We start from the raw sequence: 24,247 nt of genomic DNA, 5'->3' as shown, positions 1-24,247 counted from the left end.
TGTACTGAGGGGATAGGCTTGATTCTTGATGTGAATGAAGACTCCTTCCCTCTCATTTGGCATTTTGAGTTATTACATCCATAAGTATAGGTCAAATTCATCAAATTGTAGGTATTTATACTTGCTTCCTTTATCAAATTTCTTTATCTTCCTCTAGTCAAATTCTTGTATAATATTGACTACATCCTGAACCTGTACTTTTTGGAGACTTGTGAACATATAGTCTTAATAAAGGAATTACATTTATAAATTATCTGTATTAGCATACTATAAATGTCCAATGTTGTCAATTATAACTTGTGTTGTACAACAGGAACTTTCTGTTTTTGTTGCTTATAAAGGGACTGTCACCTGAATGAGTCTGATGTAAAGGTGAAATACACTATATTAGTTGGTCTTAGTAAGTTATGCTATGGTAGCAAATGATCCTCTGATTTTCAAATGGCTTATAACAAGGGATGCCTGGCGGGTGCAAACTGTTAATGTGCTCAGCTACTAACTTAAAGGTTGAAGGTTGGAGTCTATCCCCAGGGGCCTCAGAAAAAAGTTCTTGTGCTCTACTTCCAGAAAAATATCAGTCACTGGCAGGCTTGCAGGGTATGCCCTTTGGTTGTTTGAATGATTGTATATTCCTGAGTATTTTGGTGTACATCCAACAAACAAACAAACAAACAAACAAAAACCCAGAGGGAATAGAAGCAAATACTGGTGAATGATGATGCATGGAGGGGATTGTAATCATTGCAATGAAATGAAATATGATAGGATGAGTGTAAAGCTGGTGTTCTCCCATGTAAACTATCACTCAATTCACAATAAAAACTAAAAAGAAAAAATCAGCCATTATAAAAACAGCTATGAAGCACAGTTCTACTCTGACACACGTGGAGTTATGTGCCAGAACAATTAATTTTAAAACCAAAGTTTATTGCACGCTGGCTGCAGGTCAGCTGAGGTCAGCCTTGCTCCATCCGCATTCCTCTTCCTAAACCCCTCTCTGGGATGTACTGATAGAGGATAAAGAATATGGTGGAACCAAAGGAAGTACCTAAAAACTCTATGTACAAGTGACACACATAGCATCAGTTAAAGCAAGCTACGTGGCCAAGGCTGAAACTGAAGGAGGGGCAGTAGGATGGAAGAAGCTTGGATTATATCATATAAGCTAGCACAGTCTACAAGGTCAGAGAGCTGGGCATTTGTTCATTGAGGTAGAAAACCCAGTTGCCTGAATCATCTTGTGCCCTTTTTTTTTTTTTTTTTTTTTTACCAATAGGAGTTCTGGTGGTACTGTGGGTTAAGCACTGGGTGGGACTCACTGGTGGTTCAAACCCACCAACTACTCCACGAGAGAGAGGAAGCTGTGTGCTCCTGTACAGATTTACAGTCTTGAAATCCCTCTATTGGGCTGCCATGAGTTGGAATTGACTCTAAGGCAGTAGGTTTGGTATCTGTGTAGTAAATGTCTATATCTGAGATGATGCTGTTGGGTAGTTGGCCTGACCCTGACCTTGTCTAATTTCTTTGACAGCTACCCTGCTCTAATCAAAACAACCTAAGTTGTGCACAGTCAGACTAATGTCAGTTTGCCATAACCCCTTACATTTTCCCTTACAAAGGCCAGCCTTTGCCGATATGAATCTCATTCCTAGCCTTTTCAAAGCCTTAGCTGCTTCAGTGTAACCCAATTTCTCTTCTGCATCATCAAATTATTCTTTTTTACCATAATCATTCCCATCAGCACATAAGCATGCAGAAACATTTCCATTATAAAAACAAAACCAAACTCTCATCAACACACAGTCCTCTTTGGTCACTGCCTGTCTGTTGTCTCTCCACCCCACTCATATCCCATAACACACTCCCCTGGAAGATTTTGCTCTTTCTACTTCTTAGACTTTTAGTCATTCATTATCACCCATCTCCACTGAACTTCCACTCCCATAATGCCACAAGAACAATGTCTGCGATAAACACCAATAACTTACATGTTGCCAAATCCAATAGAGGTTTTCATCCTTATATGTTGACCTCTATAGCATTCAATATCACTGTCTACAGCTTCCAGTGAAACACTGTCTTGTCTTCCTTGACAAGACTGTTTCCTAGTTCTCTCCGAATCTCTTGGGTCACTGTCTTCTGAAGTCCGACCAGCATTTCTGAACTCTGCACATTTATATTCAGCTGAATACTTGGCATAACCACCTGGATGTGGAAGTCATCTCAGGTTTCTAAAATGCTTGATCTCTTTTCCAGAACCCGTTCCCCTACATACTTCTTCATATCAGTAAGAGGTACATCCACACATCCAGATGCATTCCAAAAATTTAGGGATTTTATTGACACTTTTTCTCATCTCTCTCTTCTTACTCCTTTCTAAGCCTGAATGCTTCTATCTACAAATAATTTTTGGACTCTATCTCTCTCTTTACTGTCACCACATAATCTAGGCTGCCACCACCTTTTGCCTAGAGAATTGAAAACATACCAGGTGCTGTCATGTCAGTTCCAACTCATGGCAAGCCCATGTGCAGCCAAATAGAAGTATGCTCCATGGGGGTCTCAATGGCTGATTTATAAAAAGTAAACCAGCAGGCCTTTCTTTGAAGCTGAGTGTGTTAACTGTTTGCCTCATCCAGTTCCAGGGACTCTGGAGAAATACAATAATCTCAGAAAAAAATTTAAAACACAGAACTGTTTAACTATTAGTGAAAGGGGGTTTTGAAAATGCCAAGAGATCTGTTTTGGTTGTTCCCCACGTCTTTGGCCAGAATTTGAAATACTTACAATATCACTATTTGGATATTGTCATTTGAAGGAAGAGATAAATCAAGCTGTGGTTTATTAAACAATTTCTAGTTAAGCTTGTTTCAAAACATCCTTTGAAAGACTATGCGCTACAAGCATGGTTTCCATTTCAACCAATTTTTTTGTTGTTAGGTGCCATCGAGTAGGTTCCAACTCATAGCAACCCTATGTACTCATAAGGAGGAAAAACCCTCAGTGTCATGGATTGAAAGGGAGAGAAAGTCATTCTGGGTTCCTCCCTCAACACAACAGGCAGCCTGAGATTGTGGTTCCAGGTAGCTCCCAGCACACCTGGGAGATAGAGAAAGGAGTTTCCTGCATCTGTCTGTGTTTTGACCTCTGGATAATTCACCAACAAAACTCAGACTACCTTTGGAAGTGGTAGTGAATTGTAGGACCCCAAACCCCTGTGTCAACCAGCCCATGATGACTTATAGCAACTCTAGGTAGGGTTCCTGAGACTATGACTCTATATGGGAACAGGCAGCCTCATGTTTCCCTTGAAGAGTGGCTGGTAGGTTTGAACCACCAACCTTGTGGTTAGCAGCCCAACACTTCACCCATTATCCCACATGGGCTTCTTAAACTGCAGGGGTGAGGCGAGGGCTTGTGTTTCTTCCTACATGTTGTTGTCATTAAATGCTGTTGAGTTGGTTCCACTCATAGCTATCCTGTATAGGGTTTCTGAGGAGCAGCTGGTGGGTTTGAACTGTCTACTTTGTGGTTTGATCCTACAGTGCCACACCAGGAGTTCTCTTCTTTACTGTTTGTTGTTATTGAGTGCCATTGAGTTGGTTCCTCTCATAGCAACCCTGTATAGGCTTTCCGAGGAGCAACTGGTGGGTTTGAACTACCAATCTTGTGATTCGAAGTCCAGTGCTGATCCTATAGTGCCACACCAGAAAATGATTGTAATTTGATACCACATATATACTACCTGGTGTGGTGCTATGGGCTAATGCTTCAGACTGCAAAGTCATTTGAACTGAAAGATCGGTGGTTCAAGCTTACTAGCTGCTCCTTGGAACCCCTATATAAGGTCGTTATGGGTCGGAATCGACTCGACAGCACTTAACAACAACATATACTACCTCCATCAGACCACAAAGTCAAACCTTCTTGTTGGCATTGCACCAGCATTTACAATTTACAGTTAAGCAAATAAGTATCCTGAAAAGTAAAAATTCTCACCTTTTTTCTCTTGGAAGGAATGTCTTTCCTAAACCAGCGCCTCCATTCAAAATGATTGGCATTATCAACATCAACCAAGTTATAGATAATTAGTTTGTCATATGAATCTCTCTGATTATTATGACCAGTTCACAATGCTATGCAATTGTTAATGGAAACCAAAATATATATTTAAATTAATTTGAAAATGAAAAAAACTAGTTCAATAAATGATTCATGCTGTGCAGTCAATTGTTACTTTGCTTCTTTCATATACACATTAAAAAAAAAAAAAAGCAGCGTTGCACTATGTATGACTCATGAACTTTCTTTATTCTTTTCTCCTTCTTCTTCAAAGTCATCAAAACAAATCAGTCATTACACTGATAACCAGCCACAGAATCACGACAAATTGGACAGGATCCCCTCCATCAACTTCCTGTTCTCTTTAATAAAAGACTCACCACAGGCAAGTTGGATGGTGGAAGGAGACAGCTGTGCGCGGTTCCTGGTGCAGCTGTACCTCATCTCAGCAATCATTTCTCTACCAGGGCTGTTTACAGATGGAAGGAGACAGCAGGGAGCAAAGCCAGGGGATAAATTGCAGAAGCTTCATGAACTGGCTACGGATAAATCAGTTCAATGGATTAGCCGTCGTTCCCCCTTTCTGTAAAACCGTAACTGCTAGAGATGCACACAGGGTCTCATATCTGCTTTCCCCTGGAAAAACATAACGCATGCTTACACTTCTACTCTTTTAGACCCCCAGACCACTACTGTGCAGTGCGTGCTGAGTGCTGGGTTTGGTGCTCAATTGCAAACATCGTTCTATTTACTCCCCTCCACAACCACCTGCTTGTGAGCCGGGTCCTCTTCTTGTCTCTATGTTACAAGAAACGAAAGTGAAAACATCTGAAACCTCTGTGCTAGGAAGGTGGTGGAGCTGGGATTGGAAAGCAAGCGATATGATCTCAAAGTGTACATTCTTTGCCTCTCCTCTACACGACCTTCGTGTCCTTCGCCTTTATCCACCGTCTCCGGTTCATCTTTCTGTCCTTCTCACGGTACCACCCCTCTCTTTAACCATGTCTGTTGTTGACCTGTGGCTGCAAAACAGCCTGCGCTCCGGTAGCCGCTGTCTTGCTGGTGGTGCACGTTCGCCATCTGGAGGCTAAATAGGATAGCTGTAGGAATCGACGTGACATCATTTGGAGCACATCAGTGTTTTTTACTTTGAGTAAAACAGGTGTGTTCGTTTAAAACAAAAACTAAAACCCTCTTGTTTTAAACAGAATAACATCAATTCATACCTGCTCAAAGAAATTCATATTCCTATTCTAACCGACTCCTATGGCAGGAACAAGTGCACGTGGCAATAGAAATAGAAAATGGGTGGATTACAGGACTGGCAGAAGAATGAACAAATCTGTGTTGGACGGAGTACAGCCAAAAGGCTCCTCACAAGCATGAATGGAGCAGCTTCGTCTCTCATGCTTTGGACATATTGTCAGAAGGGGCTATTCTCTAGAGAAGGACATCATGCTTGGTGAAGTGGAGGGTCAGTGAAAAAGAGGAAGACCCCCAACGAGATAGACTGGCACAGTGGCAGCAGCAGTGAGCTCAAGTGTAACACCAAGTGTGAGGCTGGTGCAGGACCGGGCAGTGTTTCCTTCTGTTGTGCAGTCGGAATGGACCTCGGCACTTTACAACAGCCAGCACAGTGGAAGAATGGCTTGGAAGGGAATGTTTCATTACTGATGCCTCTTAGACTCAAATGATTCCAAGGAGCAACAGTACAATCATGCAAGGGGGTATTTTGATAATGGCATTTTTCATAAATGTATGTTGTGGTTGTTAAGTGCCATCGAGTTGGTTCTGATTCATAGCAATCCTGTATAGGGTTTCCAAGGAGGAGCTGGTGAGTTTGAACCACCGACCTTGTGGTTCAAACTGACCTTGAGGTCCAGTGCTTAGCTATCGCGTCATACCAGGACTTCATATGTAGCATTGTGAAAGCAAACCCATCCCCAACATAAATCCACATTTCCATAGGTGTTACATATAAGACAGTGATATCACAATCTGGTTATATATTTGTTAGTCCCTGCTTGCACCACAAAGTTGGCAGTTGAAGCCCACCAGCCGCTCCGTGGGAGAAGGATTAGGCTTTCTGCTCTGGCAAAGATTTACAACTTCGGACACCTTATACCATGTCAATATAACTCAGAACCGACTCAGCTGCTCTTAACAACAACAACAACCGCCTCTGATAGTGTGATAATTAAGGTTTTGTGTCATCTTGTCTGGGCCTGGATTCTCAGTGGTTTGGCAGTTAAAATGCAGTAATCTCCTCGAATGAGATCTCATATCATGTAATCACTTCCCCGTGATGTGATCAGTCCTGGTCTGATGTAATGATCCTACGTGCTGTAAATTCTCTCTCCCATGATGTTACTGAGGCCTAATGCACTCTACAAGATTAGGTTGGATCTTGAGTCAATCTCCTTTGAGATATAACAGAGATTAAACAGGCAAGCAGAGTTGAGAAGGGCCTACTGTCACTCAGAGAGAAGAGCAGGAAGTGAAGTGGGCCTCCAGATCCAGGGAAAGATGGCTGCCAAGACACATGGAAGCCTCCAAGGAACTCTGGGCCTCAGATGCTGAAAGGAGACAAGGTGTTTTGGGACTAACCTTCTAAAGTCAGAGAATAAATTTCTGTGTGTTGAAGCCACCCATTTGTGGTATCTCTGCTGCTGCAGTCCTGAGAAACTAAGACCGATGTATTCCAGGACTTGTCTGTAGTTCTGGCTTACCTTGTACAGAGGTGATCGCCTACCTGGGATGATATCAGTACAGTCGTATAGTTCTTTGCATGCCCCAAACGTCTGCCATATGATTATGAATGTTGTGAATTTCTTTGATAGAGGTCAAGGCTTGCTTTGTATGTTAGTTGATGATTTTCAGTTGTACTGTAAAAGACAAGACACATGCGCAGGATAGATTAAACTCATAAGTGCGAAGTCTAGATAGTAAATTTAAGTAGTAAAGGCAAAACTACTAAGATACATTAAATATAGTTAATAAGTGAGTTGGTCATCTGAATGGCATGCTAACGATAAATGAGATATATAATGGAATGAACAACAATGTTACACATAAGATAAAAAAAAATAAATAAAAAATGGGAAGACCAAGTCATCATGCTTCCCGTCAGCTGTCAACTATGATGTGCCCAAATTCACCAAATACTGGTGATGCTCAGTATAGCCCCATTCTGGCCCCAGGTACGCTCTGCCCAAGAGAGAAAACCCAGAGCTGACCAGCAAGCTAATCAGCACTCTTCAGCTGTGGCCAGGAGTACTTGCCCTGGTACCTCTAACAACAAATGTTGTGTTGGGCCTGTTCACCTCCCATCTGTTGGAACTTTCTACTCAAACCTCAACACTGGTCTTCATATCCACGCTACCAGCGATGGAGGCTGAAACAGCAAAGAGGGAGAGACAGGACATATGAAGGTGGTTTGACGTGCTGTGTTACTTTTCTGGAGCTGTTGCAACAGAAGCACCACATGTGGGTGCCTTTTTGAAATTGAAATTGTATTTGTTCAGAGTTTAGGAGACTAGAAGTCTGAGTTCACTCTCTGTTGTTTCCGGGGAAGGATCCTTGGCTCCACTTCTGCAACTCCAGTGTTCCTCGTTCCTTAGAGATCCTTGCATGGCATCGATCTCCCCAAAATCTGCTCCCATTTGGTTTGCTGTGTCTGCTTCTAGCTCAGAAGTGATTAGGTTTAGGATCTACTGTACAATGATATGGTCTCGTTAACGTAACAAAGAACATTCTGTTTTCAAAAGGGATTATATCTACAGGTTTATGGATTAGCATTCTAACATATATTTTTGGGGGGTGGTTTGGGCACAGTTCAATCTACAACCTCTGGATTCAGGTAGTGTGGTCCTTTTATCCTGCTTGAACACTATTCTGTTAACTTATGGATTGGGAGTCTTCTATTCCGTGGCCCATGGGATAACTCACCTGGGTGGTGATTTTGGAGGTTACCAATGCACGTAGGCAAGTCTCTACACAGCTAGTACAGGTAAGGGTTAAGTCATGGGGCTCTAGAATTTCTATGTAGAAAGGGTTTAGGGACAATAGCCTGCTGAGAAAATAAAGATGGGAGCTGTTTTCAAGCTGCATTTGTTTACCAACTGCAGTTTTCATTTAGACCGTCGGAGGCAAGGCAGTGCTGGCTTCAAACCACCCTTGAATTTGCTGCAAAAAAATCATTAAACCTAAGAGATGTCACCAGTGCCAGGAGCCGACAAGGCAATTCCAATTTATGGTGACCCCCATGGATGTCAGAGTAAGTCTTTGCTTTCTAGAGTTCTTAGTGGCTGATTTTTTAGAAGTACATCACCAGACTGCCCTAAGGTGGGTGGACTTGGACCTCCAACCTTTCAGTTTAGGAGGTGTAACACACAAACTGAAATACAAACTAATGCTGCAAGATGAGCACCGAACTGTTAACTGAAAGGTGGTGCTTCAAACCCACAAGCCTGCCTTGGGAGTCCTATACAGGGTGGCTGCAAGTTGGAGCCAACCTACAATTTTGAAATTGTGTGAGTCTATTCCTTAAAAGGAGCTCTGGTAGCGTAGTGGTTACGAATCGGGCTGCGAACCTTAAGGTCAGCGGTTCGAAACTACCAGCCGCTCCGCGGAAGAAAGATGAGGCTTTCTACTCCCGTAAAGATTTACACCCTCGGAAACCCTGTACAGGGTCGCTATGGGTTGGAACCGAATCGACGGCACTTAACAACAACAACAACAATTCCTTAAAATACGGAGCTCGGGCTGCGAACCTTAAGGTTAGCAGTTCGAAACTACCAGCTGTTCCACGGGAGAAAGATGAGGTGTTCTGCTCCCATAAAGATTTATAGCCTCGGAAACCCTGTGCAGGGTCACTATGAGTCGGAACCGACTCCACGGCACACAGCCACCAGCCATTCCTTAAAATAGGCGCCCTGGTAGCATAATGGGTTACACGCTGGGCTGCTAACCTCAAGGTCAGCTGTTTGAGTCTACCAAGCACTCCGAGGCAGAAAGATGAAGTTTTCTGCTCCTGTAAAGATTTACAACCTCAGAAACCCTATACAGAGTCGCTATGAGAGGGAACTAGCCTACAAGTTTTTGAAATTGTGTGAACCTACTCCTGGTGTGGTGCTGTAGGTAAGCACTGAACTGTGAACCACAAAGTTGGTGGTTCAAATATACCAGTAACTTCTTTGGGGTTGCTATGAATTGGAACCAACTCAACAGCACTTAACAATAACATTCCTTAAAATAGGAGCCCTGATAGTGGGTTATGTGTTGGGCATCTAAGTGTAAGGTCAGCAGATCGAGTCTATCAGACACTCTGTGGGAAAAAGATTAGGTTTTCTGCTTCTGTAAAAATGTACAGTCTCGGAATCAAGTCCACACCGCATAACCACCACTAATACCATTCCTTAAAATAAATCTTACTTTCTTTCTTTTTCTCTTTCTCTCCAACTTCCTCTCTCTTCATTAAACTCCTTGACAGGAAGATCATCTATCTTGTTCATAGCATCCTTCACAAAGTAGGTGCTCATTAAATGTCTATTGAATGACTAAGTGAATCATCTCAGAAGTCCTCTAACATTTGTCACCTCACCTGTATTTTAACGAGTTTGCATAGTTTTACTAATGAAACTAAACAGTAGTGTTCAAAGTCAGGAGAGTGATGATTCTTGGTGTGGGGCAGACTGAAAGAGCATGTAAAAGTGCTTATGGGGTGCGGGTTGTGTTTTGGTTACACAGGTATTCCCAGTTAATGGAATCTTCAACAAATCACACGCTTATGTTCATTTTCTAATGGTAGAATATAAAAACCAGTTACCGTGGAGTTGGCACTGACTCACAGTGACCCCATGTATGTCAGAAAAGGTCTGTGCTCCATAGGATTTTTTTCTTTGTTTTTTGGGGGGAGAGCAGGGTGAGTGGGTAGGAGTAAGGAGTGAGGGTTAGGGTTAGGACTATGGTTACATCTGGGCTAGGCCTAGGACTTTGTTTAGTGTTAGGGTTATGGTTGGGGCTAGTGTTAGGGTAAAGGTTGGTCTAGGCTTTAGGGTTACAGTTAGGTTTATTTTGTTTATTTACTTCTTAAAATCTACTTGATTTCCTCTTCATTTTGAAGTTCTGTAAGTACATTAGTCCCTATTTTGACTTTATGGTTTTTATTGTTGTTGCAACTGTATCTCTGGTTCTCTATTTTCAGACTTGTAAGTCTGTTTTGGTTTGAATCTCAATTGAGCTCTAGGTGATATTGTCATGTATGTTAGTCTCAGGTTGTTGTCTGCATTGTTGGTTCTCTGTCCAAAGAATTCCTTTTAATAATTTTTGTAAGGTTGATCTGGATTTTACAAATTGTTTTAACTTTGCCATAAAATATCATGGTGGACTTAGATCATTTCTGAAAACAACATAATTTTGATGTCATATTTGATGGACAATTTTGCTGAATATATGATTCTTGGTTGGCAATTTTTTTTCTTTCCAAGTTTTATATATGTCATTCCATTGTCTTCTTGCCTGTATGTTTTCTGCTGATAAATCAGAGTTCAGTGTTTTCAGTCTTATTGATTCTTCTTTGTTGGTAACATTTCTTTTTTCTTGGGCTACTCTTAGGATTATTTTCTTGTCTTTGGTTTGAAAAGTTTGATTATAATATATCTTGGTCTCTTTTGTTTGGGGCCTGTCTTGTTTGGAGTTTGTTCAACTTCTTGAATGACTGTCTTCTTGTCTTTCGTGGTGTTAGGGAAATCTTCATTCAACAACTATTGGACAATAGTCTTTATGTGTTGTTATTGTTTTGGGGTTTTTTTTGGAGGGGTGGTTTCCTGCTCTGGAATTCCAGTCACATGTAAATTATTCCTTTTGATAGTATCCCATATAAATTTTAGGCTTTTTGCAGATTCCATTTTATTCTTTTTTCTCACTGTTCCTCTAGCAGATGAATACTTCTTCCAGCTTTCCACCATTGATTCAATTCTACTTCTTGCCTTTTTAGTACGTTATCTCTAAAGTCTTGGTGTCAGTCTTCTGGCTTTCTAATTGCTGTTTTTGTATGATTCTCATTTTTTCATTTGTCAGTTTGTTTTCTGAATTCTTCTATAGTTTTGTCTATGTTTTCCTTGATTTCACTGGCTGTTTTCTTGATCATTCTTTCAACCCTTTGAAGGTGCCTAAATAGTACTCTTTTGTGTTCCTTATCAGGTAATTCCAGTATCATTTTTTGACCAACTCTGTATTTTGGTCACTTGTTTGAGGCACTCTGTCTTATTTCTTCATGTAAGCTGAAACTGTCTGTTTTATCTGAGACATTGTGGTATTGTATTTATATTTAATTGATTGTATATCGGTGTGTTCTCAGGCACTTACCACCTGTCTCCAGGTGGCTGTGGTAGAGACTGGAAGTGGGAATGCAATTTTCTGCTAACCAGGTAGTGTAGTGCAGGGTGGGTTCACACACCTCCAGAAGCAGGAGCTCTATGTCCAGTATTCATTCCACAGTCAGAGTAGAGGCTGTGCAAGAGGGATGTTACTGGCCACTGGGTTGGCCAGGGTAGGAACTGGACATACCTCTAGCTACCAGGAAGGCACAAGAACAAGGGAGAACCTACTTCCTTGCCACCAACTTTCAGCTGCATCTTGTGCCTGCTGCCTGCTGTATCAACAGTTCCTCCTAAAAGCTGAGTCACTCCGTGCCAGTCTACAGTCTGCCTGTTTTTCTTCTTTCTCACTGCTCCTGTTCTGCTTCCTCTTTCCATTGGCACTCAGTCCACCTCTCTGTCCTGTCCTCTGATGTTCAGGATTCCAGGATCACCATCTGCATTTATTTCATTCAGTCTCCTGAGTCTTTGCTGCAGAGGATCAGTTCAGGGCATCTGCTGACTCTGCCATCTTGACCCAGAAGTCTCCATCGGGGTTTCACTGGTTGATATTTTTCAGCAATAGATCACCAGATTTTCTTCCAATGCATCTCTGGATGGACAGGAACTTCCAACCTTTCCTCCAACATTTAGGTTAGCAATCAAACACATGAACTGTTTGCACTACCCCGGGACTCCAGTGGCATATTGTTGTTAGGTGCCATCGAGTCAGTTCTGACTCATAAAGACCCCATCTAAGCAGAATGAAACACTGCCCGGCGCTGCACCATCCTCACAATCATTTCTATGTTGAGCCCATTGTTGCAGCCACTGTGCCAATCATTCTCGTTGAGGGTCTGCCTCTTTATCGCTGACCCTCTGCTTTACCATTGTGACTCATAGCAACCCTGTATAGGGTTTCCAATTGAAACCGACTCAATGGCTCCAACTTAACAACCAAACAACTACTTTACCAAGTAGGATGACATTCTCCAGGGACTGGTCCTTCCTGCTAACATGGCTTATAAAGGGGCATTCTGACTGTACTTCTTTCAACATAGATTTGTTCATTTTTCTGGAAGTCCATGGTATATTCAATATTCTTTGTCAACACCATAAGTCAAAGGCAGCAAGTTTTCTTCAATCTTTCTAATTCATTATCCAACTTTCACATGCATATTAAGCAATGGCATTTTATTCTTTAATAGAAAGCTTTGCCTGGCTCCAAAGCCTCTGCTTGTTGCTTACTAGCAGACTACTCTTCTCTTTAAAGTGAATGCTGTCCTGTGTCTATTAATAACAGCAGAAGACTGACAGGATTATGTCTGCTGTTGCCTCCTCTCCACCCCATCCTCCTCCAACCTCTTGCAGATAGCCCATTGCTGCATATAGTTTAACAATGGGACCAGTCTGACATACCAACCCATCCCCTATATAAAATATAATTATATTTTTAAATTTTAGGTTGAGCTCTGAATCACTGCAAAATAATCATGAAAAGGCAGTTCTAGCACAAAATGATATAGTTATGAAATTATCATCTAAAATCCTGTCTAGAATTTATTGAAATCCCTATTAATTCTGAAAGCTGTGTGGAAAGAGGATGAGGTTTTGACAAGTAATCTGGAGATGAGGAATCATTTTGGAAAGAGCTGTCAAGTGGTGTAAAATATTGAAATACCATAAACGTTTCCTTTGAAAGATCTTTAATCTTCTTAAAGAAGTCAGAAAGTTTCTCAAGGGAAGTTAGGAAGATTTTCTGTGTGACTGTTGACTAGGAAGCTGACAAAATTATACACCTTAATTTTAATGATCTCTAGGGGAGGTCTAAACACTACATTTGGTTCTGAAGCATTTTTCCTAGACTTCTATGCTATGGAACGAGTTGGGGAGGCAGCCTGAAGGGGTAAGGTCCAAAGATGTGTCAACCAATGACAATAAAGGAGGGAAAGAGTAACAATAAAAGGAAAGTGGAGTGTGGAATCTGGAATGTATAAAAATAAAAGTTAAGTCCAGGCTCTCATAGAGAAATAAGGAGGCAGATCCCTGGGCTGGATCACTGGCATCTGGGAGAACCCAAAATTTGGGAGTGGACATGGGATTAGAAAGTAAGTGCATAAATATAAATGTGTAGGTCACTCATGATGATTGGAGTAGCTGACATTCTCTTGCTGTCCAGTACTGTCAAGTCAGTTCTGACTCACATCCTGTATAGCGTTTCCAGGGAGCAGCTGGCAGGTTTAAACCACTGAACCTCTGGTTTGTGGTCCAGGGCTAATCCTACAGTACCACACCAGGCAGTCTCTTAGTAAATATCTTACAAAATAGTGTTGTAAATGTAGACACTTTTCTGTGTGTGTGTGCTATAGTTGACAATAAAGAAAAGAAAAAGTGCATCGTAGGAACAGAACGACTGGTGTTGGCAGTGTTTATGATTGCTATATGTGATTATTTCTGCTTGCTGTAGTTGAGCTTGGAGCTGAAGATGAAGGCTGGTTGCTGTCATCGTGGCTTACCTCCTCTGAAGTTGCAAGGTGTCTCAGGCTGGGTTCTGTACAAAGGCAAACCCAGTGAAGCTAGTACGAAAAGAGACTTAGATAGAGGAAATGGCTCAAACCATTGTAGAAATGAGAACGTCTCAAGTCAATTGGTCAGATGGCAGGCTGGAGGTTTGACTCACATAGCTGCAAGGCTGTGGAAACAAGATCAGCAGGTCAGACAGCAGGCAGCCAGGGTAGGCAGGTAAGATGCCTGGCTACTGCTGACTCCCAGGATCAGCAGGTAATAGAGCAGGCTACTGGCTTAAGCTCAAAGAACCGGAAGTTGGATGACAAGCTAGATACAGAATCCAGACTCAGCAGAAAGCAATTAAGTTTCACCTGAATGTTCAATATATTGGAAGCAGGACACACCCATAAGGAAGTGTCTTTTCAATTGAACATATTTCCATTTGATGATGAGTACTAGTGTGCACATCCAACTTTATGACTCTCTGGGCTGGGCCAGACAGCACCTAGTTCATGATGGTAGCTAAGGTCACAAGGTAACTTGGTGGTCCATGGCTAGGCATTCAGTCTCTTCTAAGTAACAATAACAAGTTGAAAGCTGTTTTTCCAAAAGGAGAGTAGTATCTGATGATGATGCCAGTGTTTTGCTCCAACATCTTAACTATTCTACTATAATTGGTTGCTCACAGCAGATCTCAGCATAAGGGATCATTGTGTCCTAACTGCCAAACCACTGAGAATCTAGGCCCAGTCAAGTTGACACAAAACCTCAACAGACCACCCCCTGTCAACCTGGCACCTGTACTTATCACCTTAAACCATACAAAATCTGTTGTTAAGTGCTGTTGAGTCAGTTCCTACTCACAGCAACCCTGTATAGAGTTTCTGAGACTGTAAATCTTTGCAGGAGCCGAAAGCCTCATCTTTCTCCTGCAGAATGGCTATTGGACTCAAACCCATCAACCTTGTGGTTCACAGTCCAGTGCTTATCCTACAGAGCCATCATGTTCCCATATAAAATCTCTAAATAAAGTCAGTTATAAACTTACACTTGCTGTGCCTAACATGATACAACTAGCATGCGTACAACCAAAAATGCGCTTAGCCAATTTATATCTGATATTTTATAAGTGAACACAAGATGCAAACATACAAGAAAAAAAATACTCATAACAATTATTGTCCTTGTTCCTGCAACTGGTCAGGTGGCTGTAGCTAATAGTCAGAACTACCATCTCCCACTCAACCATTACGTATTCCCTTTGCCCTTGGCAAGCACCATATCTGGCCATGATTTTTTACTGAAGGGTCTGGGCCATTAGTAGTCGTATCAGAATTGGGATGCTGTAGTTTTCCATTGAAATTAATCACAGAACATGAAAGCACTAAGAGACACTTAGTATGTGTGGATTCCACACATAGTCTTTATCTCCATTGTTAAGTGCCGTCGAGTGGTTCTGACCCATAGCAACCCTGAACAGGGTTTCCAAGGCTATAAATCTTTACAGGAACAGAAAGCCTCATCTTTCTCCTGCGAAGCAGCTGGTAGTTTCGAACTGCTAAGCTTGTGGTTCGCAGCCCGATTCGTAACCACTACGCTACCAGAGCTCCCTCTGGTAGCATAGTGGATATCTCCATTATATAATGCCAAATTGATTTCCTCTTGGTTGTCAGTATCAGTCACACCACTCAATACAGCAATTCTCTCCTTTGCCTGTTGATCTAGAGCATTGAGGAACCTAAAGTGGCCTGGAGTGACCATTAACTTCTATGGTCTCATGTGAATGTTCAATGACAGGAGCGGCTGGAGAAAGAACATGATTAGTTTCCATAGAACGTGTCATCCTATCTACTTGATGTTTAAAATTCTCTGCTAAGGTAACATTTTAGTGAACATTCACATGAGACACAAATATCTTCACTTTTTTGGCCTATTCAGAGAGGACTGTCCACATACTTCCTCCCCATACCTCTTTGTCACCAATTTTCAATTATGTTCCAAGTCCCTGACCATCCAGTCAAACCACTAGCCACTGCCCATGACTCTGTGTACAGTCACACATCTGGCCATTTCTCCTTCCCAGCAAAATGAACAACCAGTTGCACTGCTTGAAGTTCTGCTCATTGAGAGGATTCCCTTTCACCATGGTCCTCAGGGTAGCCCCCAAAAGGGGCTGTAGTGTTGCTGCTGAGTAGTTCCTGCATATTGTGCAGAACTATCTGGAAACCAAGCATGAGTTTTTTTCTTTCTCAGTCAACTGATGATAAGGAACTCCCTTGAGGCCATGGATGAGGGAAATTACTATAAAGACGTTTGGGCTACTTCCTCATGAAACTCTGTCTTCAGTCCTGCTCAATTCTGGTCTCCTATATACCACTTACATTTAGTGATGGAGTACTGCTGTGTACCTCCAACTTTATGACTCTGTGGGTCAAACAACACCCAATTCATGATCGTAGCTCAGGTCACAAGGTGACTTGGTGACCCATGGTTACGGGTTCAGTCTCTTCTAAGTGACAGTAACAAGCTCAAAGCAGTTTTTCAAAAAAAGAGTAGTTACCTGCTTTGCTCCAAAATCTTAAGGTTCTGTGTTGCGATTCACCAATCAGGGCCTGCCAAAGACTCCAAACTGCATCTCTGTCTGCCACTGACACTCCAACCACCATTGGATCAGCTGGATCCTATGGTCCAAGCATCAGAGTGGCTTGCATGGCAGCCAGAATCTGTTGCAGAATCTTCTCTTGTTCGCAGCCCCACTCAAACCCAGCAGTTTTTTGTGTTACTTGATAAATCGCTGGAGTAGCCCACCCAAATGAGAGATATGTTACCTCAGAATCCAAAGAGACCCACCTGGCATTGTCCTCCTTTACAGTGGTGGAAAGGGCCAGATGCGATAATTTATCCTTCACTTTATTTATTTTAGCTCTCACAATTTTTATTAAATCCTAGACAAATTGAGTAATATCTCAATTTGTAGATATCATCCCATGGTGATCATGTTTAATAAGGGAAAGCAAATCAGACATCTATGTCTTTATTTTTTATAGACTGGACAATAAGATAATCTACACAGAACACATAATGACAAACACTTGTTCAGAGTTTTCAAACAAGCCATGGTGGTTATCAAACTACATTATCTCTTAATACTCAATACTGTAGAATTAATGATTATAGTTCCCATATATTTTCATTACAAATGCCTTACTGTGATAACTAACAGTTTGATGGTTTCATTGACCTTTTCAAACTACCATGAATGTGTTCAAGAATAAAAGCTGAATATTAAAAGATAAATTAATAAATGAAAATGAAGTTATAAAAAAAAAAAGGAGGGGATATCACTGGGGTAGAAGAGTCAAACAAGTTTAGGTGTTTGGCTGGAAAAGAACAGATGAACTGAGGATTTCCCAAATCAAGAGTTTATAAGTTTAACACAACACAAATCCTTCTTTGTGCAGAAGTTGAAACTGAAAGATCTAAAAACTGTGACTTTAGGCCTTAAATAGTACCAACTCTTCTGATGAAACAGGCCACAACAGTTAAGATTGTATTACTTGACTTTATACTTAGTTGATGGGCACAAGCAATCCTCCTTCTTAGAGTTGACAGCTTCACTCAGAACATTTTTAATAATGCACATTTTTAAAAAGTATTGATTCTACAAATAATTCTGCAATCCAAATATGCAATAACTTGGAAAACAATGGTAAGAAAACAAAAGCCAATGTGAAAAGACAGATTAAACCAAGTAGAATAGTACAGGTTTGATATGGCTCTGATTTTACATTTTCTTACTGCATCATCAGTGTCAGAAATCTGTTCCTTCATCTGGTTCCATTGTTCAGGATTTAAAGAAAAACCTTTTCTTATTGATTTCATTTTACCTCCCTGACCCATCCAGCATTTTCAAATATCGATGAGGACTTGCCTTTAAAGTTCTGAACACTGGCATCTCTCATTTTTCCAGTCTGAAACATATCATCTCTGCTGCTGCTGCTCTGGTTGGAGAATAATAAGGCTCTTGAAGTATCATCAGGTTTTTTTTCTGGAGTAACTTGCATTTTCCACTTTAACTTTTTATCAAATTCACTATCAGAATCACTGCCAGATGAGCTTGAAGAAATAAGTTCCTCTAATGTAAGCACTTCTCTGCTCCTGCAACCCAACAGCCTTCAGCTTGCTCACTTGCTCACTTGCTCTTATACTTCACTTTAATAGGACTATCTCGATATGCCCAATATCACTGTACTCTTACGGTTTCACTGAGGTGGAAGGTGTCTGTATTTTTGTCAGATTAATTTCCCACCTTTTAGCATGCAGATTTTTACCAATAAGTCGAGATGCTGATGTGGCACTGTAGGATAAGCGCTGGACCACAAGGTCAGTTTGAACTGTAAGGTCGGCAGTTCAAACTCACCAGCTGCTCCTTCGAAACTCTCTACAGGGTTGATATGAGTTGGAATTGAATCAACAGCATTTAACAACAACTTCCTTACTAGATCCAATCAGCATAATGTCATTAATTTAATGTCCAGTAGACAATCAAATTCCCTCAGGACTAAATTATGACATAGCACTGGAGTCCTGGTATGGCACTATGGGTTAATGCGCTGGACTGCTAAATCAGTTAAACTGAAAGGTTGGCAGTTTAAGCTCACCAGCTACTCCTTGGAAACCCTATACAGGGTTGCTATGGGTTGGAACTGACTCGACGGCACTTAACAACAACAACAACTGGAGAGTTGATATACTTCTGAGGTAGGACAGTAAAGGTGTATCATTGGCCTTGCCAGATGAAAACAAACTGTCTGTTGATCCTTCAAAACCAAAATTGAGAAAAAGATATTAGCAAGATCAAATGCTGCATACAAGTACCAGGAGGTGTATTAATTTGCTCAAGCAATTAAACCACATCTGGAACAGCTGCTTCAATTGCAGTCACCGTCTGGTTAGGTTTACGACAATACATTGTCATTCTCTAAGATCTTGGCCAGACAGGTGAGTTAAATCTTGTTTGGATCTTGGCCAGGTAGGTGAGTTAAATGGGAAGATGGTGGGACTCATCACCCCTGAATCCTTTAAGTCCTCGATTGTAGCACTAATGTCCGCAATGCTTCCAGGAATATGGTATAGTTTTCAGTTTACTATTTTCCTAGGTAGTGGCAGGTCTAATGGTTTCCACTTGTTTTTTCCTACCATGTGTTGTTGTTAAGTTCTTGTTAAGTGCCGTAGAATCGGTTCCAACTCAAGTGACCCTGTTTAGGGTTTTCAAGGAGCAGTTGGTGGATTCAAACTGCTACCTTGTGGTTCAAATCAATTTTTTGATACAGGGCTTATACTACAGCACCACACCAGGATTCCTACCATAATACCTCTTATTTCATATTTCAGGGACCCAATGTGGGGGGTCTTCCAGTTGCTGAATATGTCTATTCTGAGTATGCATTCTGGAACTTGGAAAATGATGAGAGGATAGGGTCAGGGACCCACTGGGCCCAGTGTTGAGATGGACCTCCACTAAGACAACATTAATAACTGGACCTCCATAGGCCCCCTCCTCTGACCGGTGGGCCACAGTGACATTTTGAGTGTCCTGGAATTCATGTTAATAGAGAACTAATGTTCAATGGTTCCCCCAAAGTCTGATTATTTCCTTTTCCCCAGTGAACATGCACTCTTGTAAAAAGCCATACATCCCTTTGGGGAAGGCTGGAAAAAGACTAATAGTATACATTTTTGGCAGTGTAGTAGAGGTCCTTTCTCAAGGAGACCTGGCCTCCCTTCATTCAAGAGGTTGAGGGTCTGTAAACTGGCTCAAGTCTGGAAATTGATTGAGTGGCTGTGACGTTCCATTTTGATGATTCAAGTTAAAACGCCTTTCACTTGACCTAGAATTCTTCCTCTTTTGCACATCAAGTAAATATTTAGTAGGGGTCCCACCTGTTTTACTCCTTGGGACACTCTGCCTAAGACCAATGATAGAAGTCCACTTGAGTCAGACTATTCTGGTTACTACTTTGACTCTGCTGTCCATTTTGGGAAGTATGCCCACCTTGTCTTTGTAGACTAAGTGCTGTCACTTGGTACCTACCACACACACAGAGTCCAATCATCCATATTATAGTGAGGTGTTTTAATTCCATCAGGGGAGTTCCCACTGTCAAATCTTACATATATAGCAATCACAGTAGTCTTCAAGGAGGTCGGGGCTCCCTTCCAAATTTGTTCCTTACTGTTGTAGTAAAAGATGTGTCCTGTGGGCACTCTATGTGTGGGTTTATGGGTCTATCCTGATAAATCCACTCTAATATGCCAATTTCTGAAGTCTTTGGATTCTTTCCTCTACAGAATACCAAGACAGGTCTGGCACTTCAACTTGATGTAGTGGAAACTACTGTGCAATCCATGCTTCAATGAACCAACCAAATAAACTATTGGAGTCTCTCCTAACCTGTTGAGCTGAAACATTGAACAAAGCATCTGAACTCATTGGGTCTATATAAATATATTCAGAATGCTCTAACCTTACATTCCTTGCACCATTATCCCACACCCTTAATAGATATTCCTACACATATTCTCCTGGTTTGTGTTTGTATATATTGGAAAACTTAAGCAGTTGTTTCAGAGTGTAGTGTACTTTTCCTGAGTCAGAATGTGTACTTCATCTTTTGGGGCTTGCTGGGACTTAAGTCTAGTTATAAGCCTAGAAGCAATAATTGGTAGAGGTATTTACTGGAAACATTCAGCAATATTTTATAAGACATTTTACCTCAGGAAATGTCCTAGACAACGCCTCAGGCACCAGCTTAGATGCAGTTGGGTTAATCTCATCAAATGTGGGCAAATGGGATCATGGTTTTTCTGATAATGGACCAGCAGACAGATGGCAGTGGTGCTGTTGGCAAGAGTGATTTGACAGAATTTAGGAGCCCGATGTCCAAAGCTTCCTGATTATCTGACCACACATTCCTGTTCCAAGTTTTAGGATCCTATTATTTTCCAATCAATGCCCTCATTTTAACATTAGACACCATTTTAGACTGGGAATTCAGTTGGTGTTATTAATTCATCCACTTTAGGATAAGACTCTGGGCTTGGTTTTCGGTGATATCAGCTCTGTCACCAATAAATCAGGCTTTCTTTCAGACACAAGAGGAAACTTTGAGCGCTTGAGCTGTGACTCCTTAGCCCTTAGCTCATCTCTTTCCTGGACCACTTGGTTTGTCTTACTAGGACCAACCACCCAGCTTCTCTGTGTTTCTCATCCTGATGACACTGCAGACAAGTCTCAGACACACGATCACCCAGAGCCTCACTTCTCCCCAATATGTGATCTATTGGTGGTGTTTTTATTGTGTATTAATACTGCCACCTCACACCATCGATTAGCAACACCCTCAACCTCTTTACTAGTGAAGTCAGAGTTATCGGTTCCTTTAAAATTAGTCAGACTTGAGAACAAATTTAGAAAACCCATCCTTAAGATTGTGTTTCTATAGAGCCACTCTCAGCACCAAAAAACGTAGGCTGGGTTCTCTAGAGAAGCTAAGCCAGTGAAGCTTATATGTGTATGTATAAAGAGGGGTTTATATCAAGGGTATGGCTCAACCCATTGTAGTGGTAGGCAAGTTCCAAGTCTGTTGGTCAAATGTCAGACTGGAGGTTTTTTACTCATGTAGCTACAGGGCTGATGAACCAAGATTGGCAGGTCATTTGGCAGGCAGGCAGGCAGGTCTGGCAGGTAAGATGGCAGGCTACTGACAACTCCCAGGATCAGCAGGCAATAAAGCAGGTCACTGACTCAAGTCCAAATGATGAGAGCTCTGATGACAAACCAGATGCAGAATCTAGACTCATCAGAAAGCAAGGAAGCTATTGGAAGCGGGCCACACCCCAAGGAAACTTCCTTTCAATTGAGGTTCACAGATCTCATCCTGGAGGAGTACTATGTCTTAATTGCCAAGCCACTGAGAATCCTATTCCAGTTAAGTTATTGCAAAACCTTATGTATCACACAGGATGATTGTGGTAATGCTGTGGTTTGAGGCTGGAAGTCTGAAGTGTGAGCATAGCTCTAGCTTCCCACTAACAGTTCTGGGCATGCACTAGAGGAGTGCCATATACCAACATGGTCTCCATCCTGTGCATTCCATGGCCAACTGGAGGAACATCGAACATCAAGAGAACTGGCTGAGCTCACACTTGTCTGAACCTAATGGAAGATCTTGCCCAACTTCAGGCAAACAAGAATGTTTAGAACAAGGACTCCTATTTTTTCTTATTTACATACAAAAGCATGAGTCTTTCTATCTTGAGCAAAAGCCAAATTAAGCAATTAAATTCATTTCTACTACCGTCAGTTGACAAACTTGAAAGTCAGCAGTGAAAATTGGGGTGAAAATAGCAGCTTTATGGAAAGCTCAGTTCACATCTATAAATTTTGACTTTCTGGTCCTTCCTGTGTGCCAAGCACCATGCATCAGGTTGTTTGTTTATTTATTTAATAAAGCTTTGAATAATTCAACAGTACTTGTTGAAATCACCATTACCCTAGATTGGTCTGCTTTGTTCATTTGTCCCAGCACTGATTGCTTTAGTAGATCTCTATTCAATTTGCAGCCTGTAATGAGTCCATTATATGTGCTTTGAAAAGCCACTTAAAAACGAGTTTACCAAAGTGAAAACACATTTGCCAAGGCAGTGCATTTTATAATTTTCTGTGGCAAACCTATAATCATGGCTTGTGGTTATATTAGTAAATATCAGAGAAATAGATTGGGGCAGCAATACCTCATGATATTAGGTAATTTTCAGTGACACTGAACAAAAAATGTATTTGCTGTTAATGATGAGTTCTCTACGGGAGGCACAGGAACATGTAAAGATGTAATACAGATTTCCATCTCCTTAGCTGCCCAATGGCAGTAAGCTCGCATTTCTCAAACAGACGTCTTTACTCCAGGAGAGCTGATGGTGCTATCTTGATCAATGGACTTAAGAGATTAACTTTCACCTGAGTCTAAGCATAATCAAGTGAATAACTTTTTTCCAGGTAATTCAAAACCCCAAAATGAAAGTATTTGTCTAGAGATTGACTTTCGTCCCATTTGCGTGCCCAACTTTCTAGATCTTACTGATGTCTAAAATGCTAAGATTTATTATGTACATAAGGAACCCTGGTTGGGCTGCTAAAAACAAGATTGACAGTTCAAACCTACCATTCACTCTGAAGGAGAAAGATGAGGCTGTCTGCTTCCGGAGAGATTGACCTCCTCAGAAACCCTAGGGAGCCGATCTACTCTATTCTGTAAGGTCGCTGTGAGTCAGAATTAACCCAATGGCAGGGGGTTTGGGTTTGGTAAGAGCATTATGTAGAAGCAGAAGCCAAAAGAGAGTTATGAAGTGGGAAGTTGGTAGTCTCATGGCAAATAGGCAATATATGGGCCAGAGATAGATTGCAAAAGAGGCTGCTGAAGACAGGAAGAGTCAGGGAAGGGTTGGGTAGTAGAATTTGGGCTGAATCAATAAATGAGCATAGGAAATTCTACAGCTTTTAAACCATTCACCCCACCAAACTAGTTGTTGGTGTATCAATTCCAATTGGCTGATTTTCTGCAAGCAAAACACCAGGCTTTTCTTCTGAGATATTTTTGGATAGAATTAAACCTTCAAACTTTGAGGTAGCAGCTGAGCATATTAACCATTGGCACCTCCCAGAGACTTTCATCCAACTCAAGGACCTTTAGAAAGAGTTTTCTTTCATGGTCAAATTTCATGGTATCACCTACTTTAGTGCCTATCATAGACTAGCTTGTGTCCCTCCCAAAGATATGTTGACGTGAGCTTGTTGGAAATAGGGTCTTTGAAGATGTTATAAATTCAGGTTACATGAGGTCATACTGTAGTGGGGGTGGCTAATCCTATGTGACTGACATTCTTATAAAGGAGGAGGAGATGCACAGAGACTGGGAAAAGAGGGGAAGAAAGCCATGTGACAACAGCATCTATTGAAAGAATGCATTGTGATCAGGTGAGGCTCAGCCTAGAAAAGCAAGGAGTATCCATCACAAAATCTATCCATGTAATTTATAACTTCAATATATTGAAGAAGAAAAAGCAAATGACTTAAGCAATTTTTTTCAGGAAAAGCAATACATAAAGGACATTACATACTTATGATTTAAAGAGGAAAACTCAGAGCAAACTAAAAGTAGACCACATCTCTATGTATAATTTGGTACAGGTCAACTGCCAAAATCCTGGATACACTTTATAAGATCAATTGTCAACACAGTATCACTTTTGCTTTATTT

The 24,247-nt window shown here is 41.3% G+C and overlaps 1 pseudogene; it reads right to left on the bottom strand.

Annotated features, from left to right (window-relative positions):
• The window catches only part of LOC102835243, a 92,625-nt pseudogene extending 72,151 nt beyond the window's left edge, over positions 1-20,474 (bottom strand).
• Between the last annotated feature and the right edge of the window lie 3,773 nt (positions 20,475-24,247).

This window comes from Chrysochloris asiatica, unplaced genomic scaffold, assembly GCF_000296735.1.
Source record: "Chrysochloris asiatica unplaced genomic scaffold, ChrAsi1.0 scaffold00005, whole genome shotgun sequence".
Classification (NCBI taxonomy): domain Eukaryota; kingdom Metazoa; phylum Chordata; class Mammalia; order Afrosoricida; family Chrysochloridae; genus Chrysochloris; species Chrysochloris asiatica.
This window is presented reverse-complemented; position numbering and strand designations above follow the sequence as displayed.